This window comes from Somniosus microcephalus, unplaced genomic scaffold (genome assembly GCF_052327205.1).
Source record: "Somniosus microcephalus isolate GS21.2 unplaced genomic scaffold, FLI_Smic_1.0 unresolved_chr4, whole genome shotgun sequence".
In the NCBI taxonomy this organism is placed as follows: Eukaryota; Metazoa; Chordata; class Chondrichthyes; order Squaliformes; family Somniosidae; genus Somniosus; species Somniosus microcephalus.
Genome location: NW_028225182.1, coordinates 27,232,552 through 27,246,414, shown reverse-complemented (window position 1 = coordinate 27,246,414; position 13,863 = coordinate 27,232,552).

Below are 13,863 nucleotides of genomic sequence, written 5' to 3'. Positions count from 1 at the left end.
ACAAGCCCCAGTTGCCTGAATTAACATGGTTCAGTCCTGGATGTGATTAAAGGCATCGGAAACAGTGGAATCGACCCACCGCAGTCACAATGTGGACACTCTGGTGTGTCAGTGGGTGGGATACACCAGGGAATCCCTTTCCACACACTGAGGTTGACTCTAATGATCGGGAGTCCCAGGGTTTCAGATACCAGATAATCAAGCTCACAGGAACACAAATTGCCTCTCCAGGCTTTATTAAGAGCGCCGCATAACACAGATCAGGTGATAATTCCCTCAATCTGGAGAATAGAACTTCAGTGGATTCGCGCGTGTCCTTCTCGAGTCTGTTCCATCTGATAACGGCTTAAGTGGCTTGTTCTTATACACAAGCTTGGTTACTGCTCAGGAAATGGGATTGTTTGGACCCATCTGTTGACCGCCTCCTGAACTCCTGCTAATTCAGGGAATTTAGTCCATCTGTGACCAGACTATAACCACAAGCCCATCTGGTTATCACACCTATACGGTCCGTGAGGTTATCAGATTCACACCCAGATGTTGTGCCTTCACTTGTCTGACACTTCATCCCATAACACGGGTACAGGGGCACAGTAATGCTTCATTCATCAGAAAAAGACAATGTACAACATACTGGTCAGCTTAACAGAATCTCATCATATTTATGTGGCTATAAATATAAAAGTCACTAATAAATCCAGGAGGGAATTCAGAAGAAATTTTTTTACCCAGAGAATGGTGAGAATGGGGAACTCGCTACCACAGGGAGTAGTTGAGGTGAACAGCACAGATGGATTTATGGGGAAGCCACACAAAAGGGAGAAAGGAATGGGAGGAGATGTTGATCGGGTTAATTGAAATAGGGTGGGTGTGGGGCATAAACACCGGCATGGACCAGTTGGGCTGAATGGCCTGTTTCTGTGCTGTACATTCTATGTAACACCATCCAAGGATAAGGGGTAAGCCATTTAGGACTGAAATGAGGAGGAATTTCTTCACCCAGAGAGTGGTGAACCTGTGGAATTCTCTACCACACAAGGCAGTAGAGGCCAATTCATTAAATATATTCAAGAAGGAGTTAGATATATTTCTTAAGGCTAAAGGAATCAAGGGATATGGGGAGAAAGCAGGGTCAGGGTACTGAATTTGGATGATCAGCCATGATCTCATTGAATGGCGGAGCAGGCTCGAGGGGCCGAATGGCCAACTCCTATCTTCTATGTTTCTATGAACAGTGAAGCAAAGGGAATCATCAGCACAACAATCTTAAAGATTAAACAGCAGTACAAGAATTTACAAAACATTCATCCATTCCATGTTCATGTCACCCCAGCTGTCTCCAGGGCCCTGCGCTACAGAACAATGTGAACTCGCAGGTGTCTCAGCAGTTTCGAGGACCAAGTGAATCCCTTCCCACACACAGAGCAGGTGAATGGTCTCTCCCCAGTGTGAACTCGCTGGTGTTCGTTCAGATTCCTGGAGCTTTTAAAGCTCATCCCACAGTCAGAACATGTAAATGGTCTCTGATCGGAGTGAACTCTCTGGTGTTGCTTCAGATTTTCAGAGGTTTTAAAGCTCATCCCACAAGCAGAACATTTAAATAGTCTCTCATCAGTGTGATATCGCTGGTGTGTCAGTAGGTGGGATGACTGAGTGAATCCCTTCCCACACACGGAGCAGGTGAATGGCCTCTCCCCAGTGTGACCTCGCTGGTGTCTCACCAGGCTTGATGACCGAGTGAATCCCTTGCCACACACGGAGCAGGTGAATGGCCTCTCCCCAGTGTGAACTCGCTGGTGTCTCACCAGGCTTGATGGCTGAGTGAATCCCTTCCCACACACGGAGCAGGTGAATGGCCTCTCCCCAGTGTGACCTCGCTGGTGTCTCACCAGGCTTGATGGCTGAGTGAATCCCTTCCCACACACGGAGCAGGTGAATGGCCTCTCCCCAGTGTGAACTTGCTGGTGTCTCACCAGGCTTGATGACCGAGTGAATCCCTTGCCACACACGGAGCAGGTGAATGGCCTCTCCCCAGTGTGACCTCGCTGGTGTCTCACCAGGCTTGATGGCTGAGTGAATCCCTTCCCACACACGGAGCAGGTGAATGGCCTCTCCCCAGTGTGAACTTGCTGGTGTCTCACCAGGTTTGATGACCGAGTGAATCCCTTGCCACACACGGAGCAGGTGAATGGCCTCTCCCCAGTGTGAACTCGCTGGTGTCTCACCAGGCTTGATGGCTGAGCGAATCCCTTCCCACACACGGAGCAGGTGAACGGCCTCTTTCCTGCTCTCTCTAGCTGGTGTCCCTTCAGCTCCTGGGACATTTGAAAGCTTTTCCCACGGTCGGACTGTTTCACCGGCCTCTTCCCCAGTGTGAACTCGCTGGTGTGCCAGCAGATTCGAGGACCGAGTGAATCTCTTCCCACACACTGAGCAGGTGAACAGAATCTCTCCTGCTCTCTCCAGCTGGTGTCTCTTCAGATCCTGGGACCTTTTAAATCTCTTTCCACAGTCAGAACATTTAATCGGTCTCTCATCACTGTGAACAAACTGGTGTCTCAGGAGGGTGGCAGAATGAGAGAATCGCTTCAAAAACACGGAGCAGGTCAACGGTCTCACATCGGTGTGGACAAGCTGGTGTCTCAGCAGCATGGATGGTGCAATTAATCCCTTCCCACACACGGAGCGGGTTAAAGGTCCCTCCCTAGTGTGAATTTGCTGGTGTATCATCGGAGCGGATGACTGAGTGAATCCCTTCCACACACGGGGCCGGTGAACGGCCTCTCCCCAGTGTGTAGCCACTGGTGTCTCTTTGGGTACTTGTAGATTTTGAAGGGATGAGGGACTTCAGTTATGTGGATAGACTGGAGGATCTGAGGTTGTTCTCCTTGGAGCAGTGAAGATTGAGAGGAGATTTGATAGAGGTGTTCAAAATCATGAGGGGCCTGGACAGAGTAGATAGAGAGAAACTGTTCCCATTGGCAGAAGGGTCGAGAACCAGAGGACACAGATTTAAGGTGATTGGCCGAAGGTCCAAAGGCGACATGAGGAAAAACTTTTTTACGCAGCGAGTGGTGAGGATCTGGAATGCACTGCCTGAAAGGGTGGTGGAGGCAGATTCAATCACCGCTTTCAAAAGGGAATTGGATAAGTGCCTGAAGTAAAGAAATGTGCAGGGTTACGGGGAAAGGGCCGGGGAGTGGGACTAGCTGAGAGTCGGCACGGGCTCGACAGGCCGAATGGCCTCCTTCTGTGCTGTAACCATTCTGATTCTATAGGAGCAGGAGTCGGCCATTCGGCCCCTCGAGCCTGCTCCACCATTGAATAAGGTCATCGACCCCAACTCCACTTTCCCGCCCGATCCCCATATCCCTCGATTCCCCGAGAGCCCAAACACCTTTCGATCTCAGTCTTGAATCTACTCATCGACTGAGCCTCCACAGCGCTCTGGGGCAGAGAATTCCAAAGATTCACCACCCTCTGAGTGAAGAAATTCCTCCTCACCTCAGTCTTAAATGGCCCACCCCTTATCCTGAGACTGTGACCCCTGGTTCTGGACACTCCAGAACTTCAGCCAGGCAAAGCCACCATCGGTCACTGCAAGAACGGTTAAATGTTTAAAAATGAAACAACAACAACAACAACTTGTATTTATATAGCGCCTTTAATGTAGTAAAACGTCCCAAGGCGTTTCACAGGAATATTATAAGACAAAAAAAATGACACCGAGCCACATAACAAGAAATTAGGGCAGGTGACCAAAAGCCTGGTCAAAGAGGCAGGTTTTAAAGAGCGTCTTAAAGGAGGACAGAGAGGTGGAGAGGTTTAGGCAGGGAATTCCAGAGCTTAGGGCCCAGGCGGCTGAAGCATGACCACCAAAGGTTGAGCGATTATAAATCGGGGATGCTCAAGAGGGCAGAATTAGAGGAGTGCGGATATCTCAGGATTGTGGGGCTGGAGGAGATTACAGAGATAGGGAGGGGCGAGGAGGGCCATGGAGGGATTTAAAAACAAGGTTGAGAATTTTGAAATCAAGGCGTTGCTTAACCGGGAGCCAATGTAGGTCAGCGAGCACAGGGGTGATGGGTGAACGGGACTCAGTGCGAGTTAGGACACGGGCAGCCGAGTTTTGGATGACCTCAAGTTTACGTAGGGTAGAATGTGGGAGGCCAGCCAGGAGTGTGTTGGAATAGTCAAGTCTGGAGGTAACAAAGGCCCGGGTGAGGGTTTCAGCAGCGGATGAGCTGAGGCAGGGGCGGAGACGGGCGATGTTACCGAGGTGGAAGTAGGCAGTCTTTGTTATGCTGAGGATATGCGGTCGGAAGCTCATTTCAGGGTCAAATATGACACCAAGGTCGTGAACTTCAGCCTCAGACAGATGTTAGGGAGAGGGATGGAGTCAGTGGCTCGGGAACGGAGTTTGTGGCAGGGACCGAAAGCAATGGCTTCGGTCTTCTCAATATTTAATTGGAGAAAATTTCTGCTAATCCAGAACTGGATGTTGGACAAGCAGTCTGACCATTTAGAGACAGTGGAGGGGTTGAGAGAAGTGGTAGTGAGGTAGAGCTGGGTGTGGTCAGCGTACATCAAATCAAATCAACTTTTATTGTCATTGTTAGTGCAGTACAACGAAATGTAGGCTTGCGGCTCCCGAGAGTTTACATTTAGATTAAGACATTTAAACATTCAACATACATTTGGCTTGTAATACATTAACATAAACATAACCATAATAAAGTGCATTGGCAGATGTGCAGGCTTTAGAGTTTATTTGTGGAGTTCAGTAGGATGACAGCCCTGGGATAGAAGCTGTTCCTAAATCTGGTCGTACGGGTGCGAATGCATCTGTAGCGTCTCCCAGATGGCAGGAGGGCGAACAGACTGTGGCTGGGGTGGGTAGGGTCTTTGATGATGGACCGTGACCTCCGTAAACAGCGTTTCTGGTATATGTGCTTTATGGTCGGTAGCCGGGTGCCGGTAATGCGTTCGGCAGTTTTGACTACCCGCTGCAGGGCTTTCCGGTCATTGTAGCTACAGCTCATAGAGTCATAGAGTTTTACAGCACAGAAAGAGGCCCTTCGGCCCAGCGTGTCTGCGCCGCCCATCCATCCCTGTCCAGTCTAATCCCATTTTCCAGCATTTGGTCCATAGCCTTGTATGCAATGGCATTTCAAGTGCTCATCCAAATGCTTCTTGAATGTTGTGAGGGTTCCTGCCTCCACCACCCTTTCAGGCATTGAGTTCCACATTCCAACCACCCTCTGGGTGAAAAAGTTCCTCCTCAAATCCCCTCTAAATCTCCTGCCCCTTACCCTGAATCTATGCCCCCTTGTTATTGACCCCCCCACTAAGGGGAAAAGTTCCTCTTTATCTACCCTATCTATGCCCCTCATTATTTTGTACACCTCAATCAGGTCCCCCCTCAGCCTTCTCTGCTCCAAGGAAAACAACTCCAGCCTGTCCAGCCTCTCTTCATAGCTGAGGCGCTCCATCCCAGGTAACATCCTGGTGAATCTTCTCTGCACCCTCTCCAAAGCAATCACATCCTTCCTATAGTGAGGCGACCAGAACTGCACACAGTACTCCAGCTGTGGCCTCACCAGCGTTTTGTACAGCTCCATCATAACCTCCCTGCTCTTATATTCTATGCCTCGGCTAATGAAGGCAAGTATCCCATATGCCTTTTTAACCACCTTATCTACCTGCTCCGCTGCCTTCAGGGATCTATGTACATGTACACCAAGGTCCCTCTGACCCTCTGTACTTCCTAGGGTCCTACCACTCATTGTGTATTCCCTTGCCTTATTTGTCCGTCCAAAATGCATCACCTCGCACTTTTCAGGGTTAAATTCCATTTGCCACTTTTCCGCCCATCTGACCAACCCGTTTATATCGTCCTGTAGCCGGAGGCTTTCCTCCTCGCAATTTACCACCCCACCAATTTTCGTGTCATCTGCGAACTTACTGATCATACCTTTTACATTTTCATCCAAATCATTTATGTAGATCACAAACAATAAGGGACCCAGCACCGATCCCTGCCATACCATACCATACTGTGATACAGTTCGTCAGGATGCTCTCTATTGTGCAGCGGTAAAAGTTAGAGAGGATCAGGGGTGACAGATTACATCTCTTCAGCCTCCTTAGGAAATATAGGCACATGTGGAAACTGTGGGGAAAAAATGGAATTAAACTTCATCTTCAGAAAACAGAGAGACTGTTCAAGAAAGCCCGAAGTCTCTAAAAATGGACAGGTTCACAGTACAGAAATCTACACCAACAAGAAGTATTTATATAGCGCCTTTAAAATAGTAAAACGTCACAAGGTGCCTCACAGGAGTATGAGAAGACAAAAGATTTGACACCGAGCCACATAAGGAGAAATTAGGGGAGGTGAAAGAGGCAGGTTTTAAGGAGCACCTTAAAGGAGGAAAGAGAGGTAGCGAGGCAGAGAGCTTTAGGCAGGGAATTCGAGAGCTTAGGGCCCAGGCGGCTGAAGGCACGGCCACCAATGGTGGAGTGATTATAATCAGGGATATTCGAGAGGCCAGAATTAGAGGAGTGCGGATATCTCAGGGGGTTGTGGGGCTGGAGGAGGTTACAGAGATAGGGAGGGGCGAGGCCATGGAGGGATTTAAAAACAAGGATGAGAATTTTGAAATCGAGGCGTTGCTGAACCGGGAGCCAGTGTAGGTCAGCGAGCACAGGGGAGATGGGTGAACGGGACTTGGTGCGAGTTAGGACACGGGCAGCAGAGTTTTGGATGATCTCAAGTTGACGTGGGCTGGAATGTGGGAGGCCAGCCAGGAGTGCGTTGGAATAGTCGAGTCTGGAGGTAACAAAGGCCCGGGTGAGGGTTTCAGCAGCGGATGAGCTGAGGCAGGGGCGGAGACGGTCCATGTTACGGAGGTGGAAATAGGCGGTCTTTGTTATGCTGCGGATGTGTGGTCAGAAGCTCATTTCAGGGTCAAATATGACACCAAGGTTGCGAACAGTGTGGTTCAGCCTCAGACAGATGTTAGGGAGAGGGATGGAGTCAGTGGCTCGGGAACAGAGTTTGTGGGGTGTCTGTCCCTTTAACTACAATTCATAGAATCATGGATATTTATGGCACAGAAGGGGGCCATTCGGCCCATCATGTCTGTGCCGGCCGACAAAGAGCTCTCCACCCTAATCCCACTTTCCAGCACTTGGTCCGTAGCCCTGTAGGTTACAGCACTTGAGCTGCACATCCAAGTACTTTTTAAATGTGATGAGGGTCTCTGCCTCTCCCACCCTTTCAGGCAGTGAGTTCCAGACCCCCACCACCTCTGGGTGAAGAAAGTTCTCCTCAAAACTTCTGACCAATTACTTTAAATCTGTGCCCCCTGGTTATTGATCTGTCTGCTAAGGGAAATAGGTCCTTCCTGTTCACTCTCTCTCGGCCCCTCATAATGTTATACACCTCAATCAGGTCTCCCCTCAGCCTCTGTTCCAAAGAAAACAACCCCAGCCTCTCCAATCTTTCCTGGTAGCTGAAATTCTCTAGTCCTGGCAACATCCTCGTAAATCTCCCGTCTCGAGCAGTCACATCTTTCCTGCAATGGGGCGAGCAGAACTGCACGCAGCACTCTAGCCGGTGACCTAACTGGTGATTTTGTGCAGTTCAAGCAGAACCTCCCTGCTCTTACATGATACAGAAAGAAAGAGGCACTGCCCCTTTAAATACCTGGGGGACACCATTCCCCTTTAAATGGCCAAGCAATTGTTTTTGTTGAAAAGGGGCCGCAGTCCCCTTTGACTCACCCCCCCCCCACCTCTCACCCACCACAAATACTCAAGAGAAAGAGAGGAGGAAGAATGCTGGTCTTTGTGGAGTTTGCACATTCTCCCCGTGTTTGCGTGGGTTTCCTCCGGGTGCTCCGGTTTCCTCCCACAGTCCAAAGGTGTGCGGGTTAGGTTGATTGGCTATGATAAATTGACCCTTAGTGTTAGGGGGATTAAATACGTGGGGTTATGGGGATAGGGTGGGCTATGTGTTGGTGTAGGGGTTGCGGGGAATGTGTCGGTGCAGGTTCGAAGGGCCGAAATGGCCTCTATCTGCACTGTGGGGTTTCTGTGATTCTGTGAAAAGTGGCTGCCCAGCAAAATGTTCACAGCACCAGTGCTCTTTGTTCTGGATAAAAGAGAAAAGGTTCACTTATTTTTAAATGAATGCAGTTGATGACCAGCCTTGCAATAAAGGTAATGTAAAGGAATAAACACTCACAAGCTGGGTTTTTTCCACCCCCTCCTCCCCTTCCCTTTAACAGCTCCTGCAGACAATGAAAGCAGGAAAGTGGCGCGCGCAGCCCACCGAGGTCCCGCCCCCCTCCCTCCCGCGCCGCCATTGGTTGGAGGACCGTCAGCCCGACCGGTCCTCCCAGCGTTTTCCGCGCTCCTGATTGGCGGGCGCCTTGCGTCAATCAAAACCGCCCTCCGAATACGCGCTGACGCCAGCACGCAACGCCCAGGGGTCGGTTGAATCGGCGCGCGCCACCGCAAGGTTAAAAAAAAAGACACCCCACAAAAATGAGGAAAAACAATAATAATAATAATCGCACTTTAGAGCGAAGCTTCTGCCCCTTTGCCAGGCTCGCTGCCTGCGGCCCCTCTCCCAGATTCCAGCCCCAGCTCTGTGCTGCCTGCGGCCCCTCTCCCAGATTCCAGCCCCAGCTCTGTGCTGCCTGCGGCCCCTCTCCCAGATTCCAGCCCCAGCTCTGTGCTGCCTGCGGCCCCTCTCCCAGATTCCAGCCCCAGCTCTGTGCTGCCTGCGGCCCCTCTCCCAGATTCCAGCCCCAGCTCTGTGCTGATTGAGCTGCTCTCACCTGGGGACAGCGCGTCACAATCGGCCCCAGCGCACCTGAGCTGGAGAGGCCCCGCCCCCTTGCCGCGCCGCCATTGGTGGGAGGACCAGGCCGCCCAGTTCAGTCCTCCCAGCTCAGCCCTCGTCCTATTGGTCAGAGCTCCCGTCAGTCACAGGCCCAGTGCCGGGCCTCCATCGCTGATTGGGCCTCTTCCTGTGATGACGTCACAATCGGGCCCCAGCCTCAGCGCCGGGGAGGAAGGTCCCGCCCCCTAGCCGCGCCGCCATTGGTTGGAGGACTAGGCCGCCCAGTTCAGTCCTCCCAACTCAGCCCTCTTCCTATTGGTCCGCGCTCCCGTCAGTCAGAATCACGTTGCTCCGGCTCATTCCGCCCCCCCGCGCGGCTCAATCCGCTCCGTTCGGAGTCAGAATCACAGAATCAGAATCACAGAAACCCCACAGTGCAGATAGAGGCCATTTCGGCCCATCGAGCCTGCACCGACACATATCCCACCCGATCCCCGTAACCCCTACACATATCCCACCCTATCCCTGTAACCCCACGTATTTAATCCCCCTAACACTAAGGGTCAATTTATCATAGCCAATCAACCTAACCCGCACATCTTTGGACTGTGGGAGGAAACCGGAGCACCCGGAGAAAACCCACGCAAACACGGGGAGAATGTGCAAACTCCACACAGACAGTCACCCGAGGCCGGATTCGAACCCGGGTCTCTGGCGCTGTGAGGCAACAGTGCTAACCACTATGCCACCGAGTCCGCGGAGGTCCCGCCCGCCCGGCTCTCAGGTTTGGTTTTTCTCGTCTTTTACTTTATAATCTCGCTCTCCGCTCCCCCCTCACCTCGATTTAAATCGATTCCCCAACACTTGACTTTACCCCGGCCGCTGATTCCGCCTCTTTCCCGGGCCCGGCCTTCAGCCTGCTCCCCGGAGGCCCCGCGCAGGCGCACTGGCAGCCTGGTGTTGTGGTGAGGCCGAATGAGCATGCGTGGCCCCGCCTCTCCACATTTAAAGGGACAACCACCCCCTCCACATTTAACGGGACACCCACCCCCTCCATTTAAAGGGACACCCACCCCCTCCACATTTAACGGGGCACCCACCCCCTGCACATTTAAAGGGACACCCACCCCCTCCACATTTAAAGGGACACCCACCCCCTCCACATTTAACGGGACTGTGCTGTCTCTCCCTCTAACTTAACCTTACTGTGTGTATTTAACTTACTTATATATGTTTAACTTACCTGTTGGGGCCGTTGCCCCTTTAACTAACCTGTTCGGCCGTTGCCCCTTTAACTTACCTTTTAGGGCCATTGCCCCTTTAAGATGCGCCCTAGCATGATGACGTCACGTCACGTACAACGTGATGTGCGTGAGGTGGCTGCCGGCCCGACTCGGCCCTCTAGAAAGGCCGCCGGCACAGCCCGGCCTAGCGTCTTCGGCCGCATCGATCAGCCGCCGGGAGCGACGCTATCTTCCGCTCCCGCGGCAAGCACCGGCTCAGCCTGGCCTCCAGCTCCCGCTCCCGACTTTGGCCCCAACGGCCAGCGGCGCAACGACCGGCAAACGTGATGACGTCACAACCCCGAGCGCGATGAGGTCATCACGCTCCCCACGGGACTGCGAGCTCAGTCCTCGTGGAATCCCGCTGGAACAGGACCTGTGCCACGGTGCTCCTCAGTTGTATTGTCCCCATGCTTGAGTCTTGGAAATTGTTTGTCTGTAAGTATTTTAGAATGCTATGGATGATTAGTGTGCACTGTATGTTGTAGAAAATGTTTAGTTGTAACTTTTCTCTGTCTAGCTGATTAACTAGTAGCTGTATTTTGATACACTACGTACAGGGCTAATTTAAAGAGAATGCCTCCCAGTTTGCTAAATGTATATTCAGTAAGCCGTGTTTCCACGTGTTTGGTATCAGTTATGCGTTTGTATACTAATGTGTGCTTCCATTTCTGTGTTGTATTTCAGTTTTACAATAAGAATCTTTCAATAAAGCGTTACAAGAAAAGTCAAGCCTTGTGATTTTACGGGAAGATATCAAGTTGTTCGCTATCTGTCTAGCTCTGCACAGGATCGCGTTGCGAGGGCAGAATAGGGACACCCACCCCCTCCACATTTAAAGGGACACCCACCCCCTCCACATTTAAAGGGACACCCACCCCCTCCACATTTAAAGGGACACCCACCCCCTCCACATTTAACGGGACACCCACCCCCTCCACATTTAAAGGGACACCCACCCCCTCCGCATTTAAAGGGACTCCCACCCCCTCCGCATTTAAAGGGACTCCCACCCCCTCCACATTTAATGGGACTCCCAAGCCCTCCACATTTAATGGGACTCCCACCCCCTCCACATTTAAAGGGACACCCACCCCTCCACATTTAAAGGGACACCCACCCCCTCCACATTTAAAGGGACTCCCTCACCCCCTCTCATGTCCTCTACTGTGGAGGAGGAATTCCTGGAGTGTTTACGGGATGGTTTCCTGGACCAATATGTTGAGGAACCAAACAGAGATCAGGCCATCTTAGACTGGGTATTATGTAACGAGAAAGGATTAATTAGCAATCTTGTTGTACAAGGCCCCTTGGGTCAGAGTGATCATAATATGATCGAATTCTTCATTAAGATGGAGAATGAAGTTGTTGACTCAGAGACTAGGGTCCTAAATTTAAATAAAGGAAACTACGATGGTCTGAGGAGCGAGTTGGGTAGGATTGATTGGGGAATGGCACTCAAAGGGTTGACGGTGGATAGGCAATGGCAAACATTCAAAGACCGCATTGATGAACTACAGAAGTTGTTCATCACAGTTTGGCACAAAAATAAAACAAAAAAGGTGACTCAACCGTGGCTGACAAGGGAAATTAGGGATAGCATAAGATCCAAGGAGAGGACATATAAATTGGCCAGAAAAAGCAGTAAACCTGAGGATTGGGAGCAGTTTAGGATTCAACAAAGGAGGACAAAGGGATTAATTAAGAAGGGGAAAATAGAATATGAGAGTAAGCTTTCAGGGAACATAAAAACTGACTGTAAAAGCTTTTATAGATATGTGAAGGGAAAAAGAACATAAGAAGTAGGAGCAGAAGTAGACCATACGGCCCCTCGGGCGTGCTCCGCCATTCAATTGGATCATGGATGATCTTATGTTTCGATAAGATCGCCTCTCATTCTTCTGAACTCCAATGAGTAGAGTCCCAACCTAGTCAACCTTTCCTCATACATCAACCCCCTCATCTCCGGAATCAACCGAGTGAACCTTCTCTGAACCGCCTCGAGAACAAGTATATCTTTTCTTAAATATGGAAACCAAAACTGCACGCAGTATTCCAGGTGTAGCCTCACCAATACCCTGTATAACTGAAGCAAGACTTCCCTGCTTTTATACTCCATCCCCCTTGCAATAAAAGCCAAGATTGGCCTTCCTGATCACCTGCTGCACCTGCATACTAACTTTGTGTTTCATGCACCAGGACCCCCAGATCCCTTTGTACTGTAGCACTTTGCAGTTTCTCTCCATTTAGATAATAACTTGCTCTTTGATTTTTTCTGCCAAAGTGCATAACCTCACACTTTCCAACATTATATTGCATCTGCCAAATCTCTGCCCACTCACTTAGCCTGTCTATGTCCTTTTGCAGGTTTTTTATGTCCTCCTCACTCACTGCTTTCCCTCCCATCTTTGTATCGTCGGCAAACTTGTATATGTTGCACTCGGTCCCTTCCTCCAAATCATTAATATAGATTGTAAAGAGTTGGGGTCCCAGCACTGCGGAACACCACTAGTTACTGATTGCCAGCCCGAGAACGTACCATTTATCCCAACTCTTTGTTTTCTGTTATATAGCCAAACTTCCACCCATGCTAGTATATTACCCCCAATCCCGTGATTTTTTATCTTGATCAGTAATCTTTTGTGTGGCACCTTGTCAAATGCCTTTTGGAAGCCCAAATGCACTACATCCACTGGTTCCCCTTTATCCACCCTGTATGTTACATCCTCAAAGAATTCGAGCAAATTTGTCAAACATGACTTCCCTGTCATAAAACCATGCTGACTCTGTCCTATTAAATTATGTTTATCCAAATGCTCTGTTACTGTTTCCTTAATAATGGACTCCAACATTTTACCAACCACAGATGTTAGGCTAACTGGTCTATAGTTTCCAGCTTTTTGTCTACTTCCCTTCTTAAATAAGGGTGCTACATTAACAGTTTTCCAATCTGCTGGGACCTTTCCTGAGTCCAGGGAGTTTTGGAAAATAATCACCAATGCATCCACAATCCCTACCGCCACTTCTCTCAAGACCCTAGGATGTAGGCCATCAGGTCCGGGGGATTTATCCACCTTAAGTCCCATTATTTTACCGAGTACCACCTCCTTAGTGATTTTAATCGTGTTTAGCTCCTCCCCCCCCCCCATTGCCCCCTGTTTGTCCAGTGTTGGGATATTTTTAGTGTCCTCTACTGTAAAGACTGATACAAAATATTTGTTCAGCGTCTTTGCCATCTCCATGTTCCCCACCACTAGTTTCCCGGTCCCATCCTCTAAGGGACCAACGTTCACTTTAGCCACCCTCTTTCTTTTTATATAGCTGTAGAAACTCTTGCTATCTGTTTTTATATTTTTTGCTAGTTTACTTTCATAATCTATCTTCACTTTCTTAATTAATCTTTTAGTTATTCTTTGCTGGCTTTTAAATGCTTCCCAATCTTCTATCCTCCCACTAGATTTGGCTAATTTATATGCCCTTGTTTTCAGTCGAATACTATCCTTTATTACTTTACTAAGCCACGGATGGCTGTCTTTTCTTTTACTCCCCTTTTTCCTCAGTGGAATATATTTATCTTGAAAGATGTGAAATATCTCCTTGAATGTAGACCACTGCACTTGTACCGTCTTACACTTTCATCTGTTTTCCCAGTCCACTTTAGTCAATTCTACTCTCATACCTTCATAGTCTCCTTTATTTAAGCTCAGTACGCTGGTTTGAGATCCA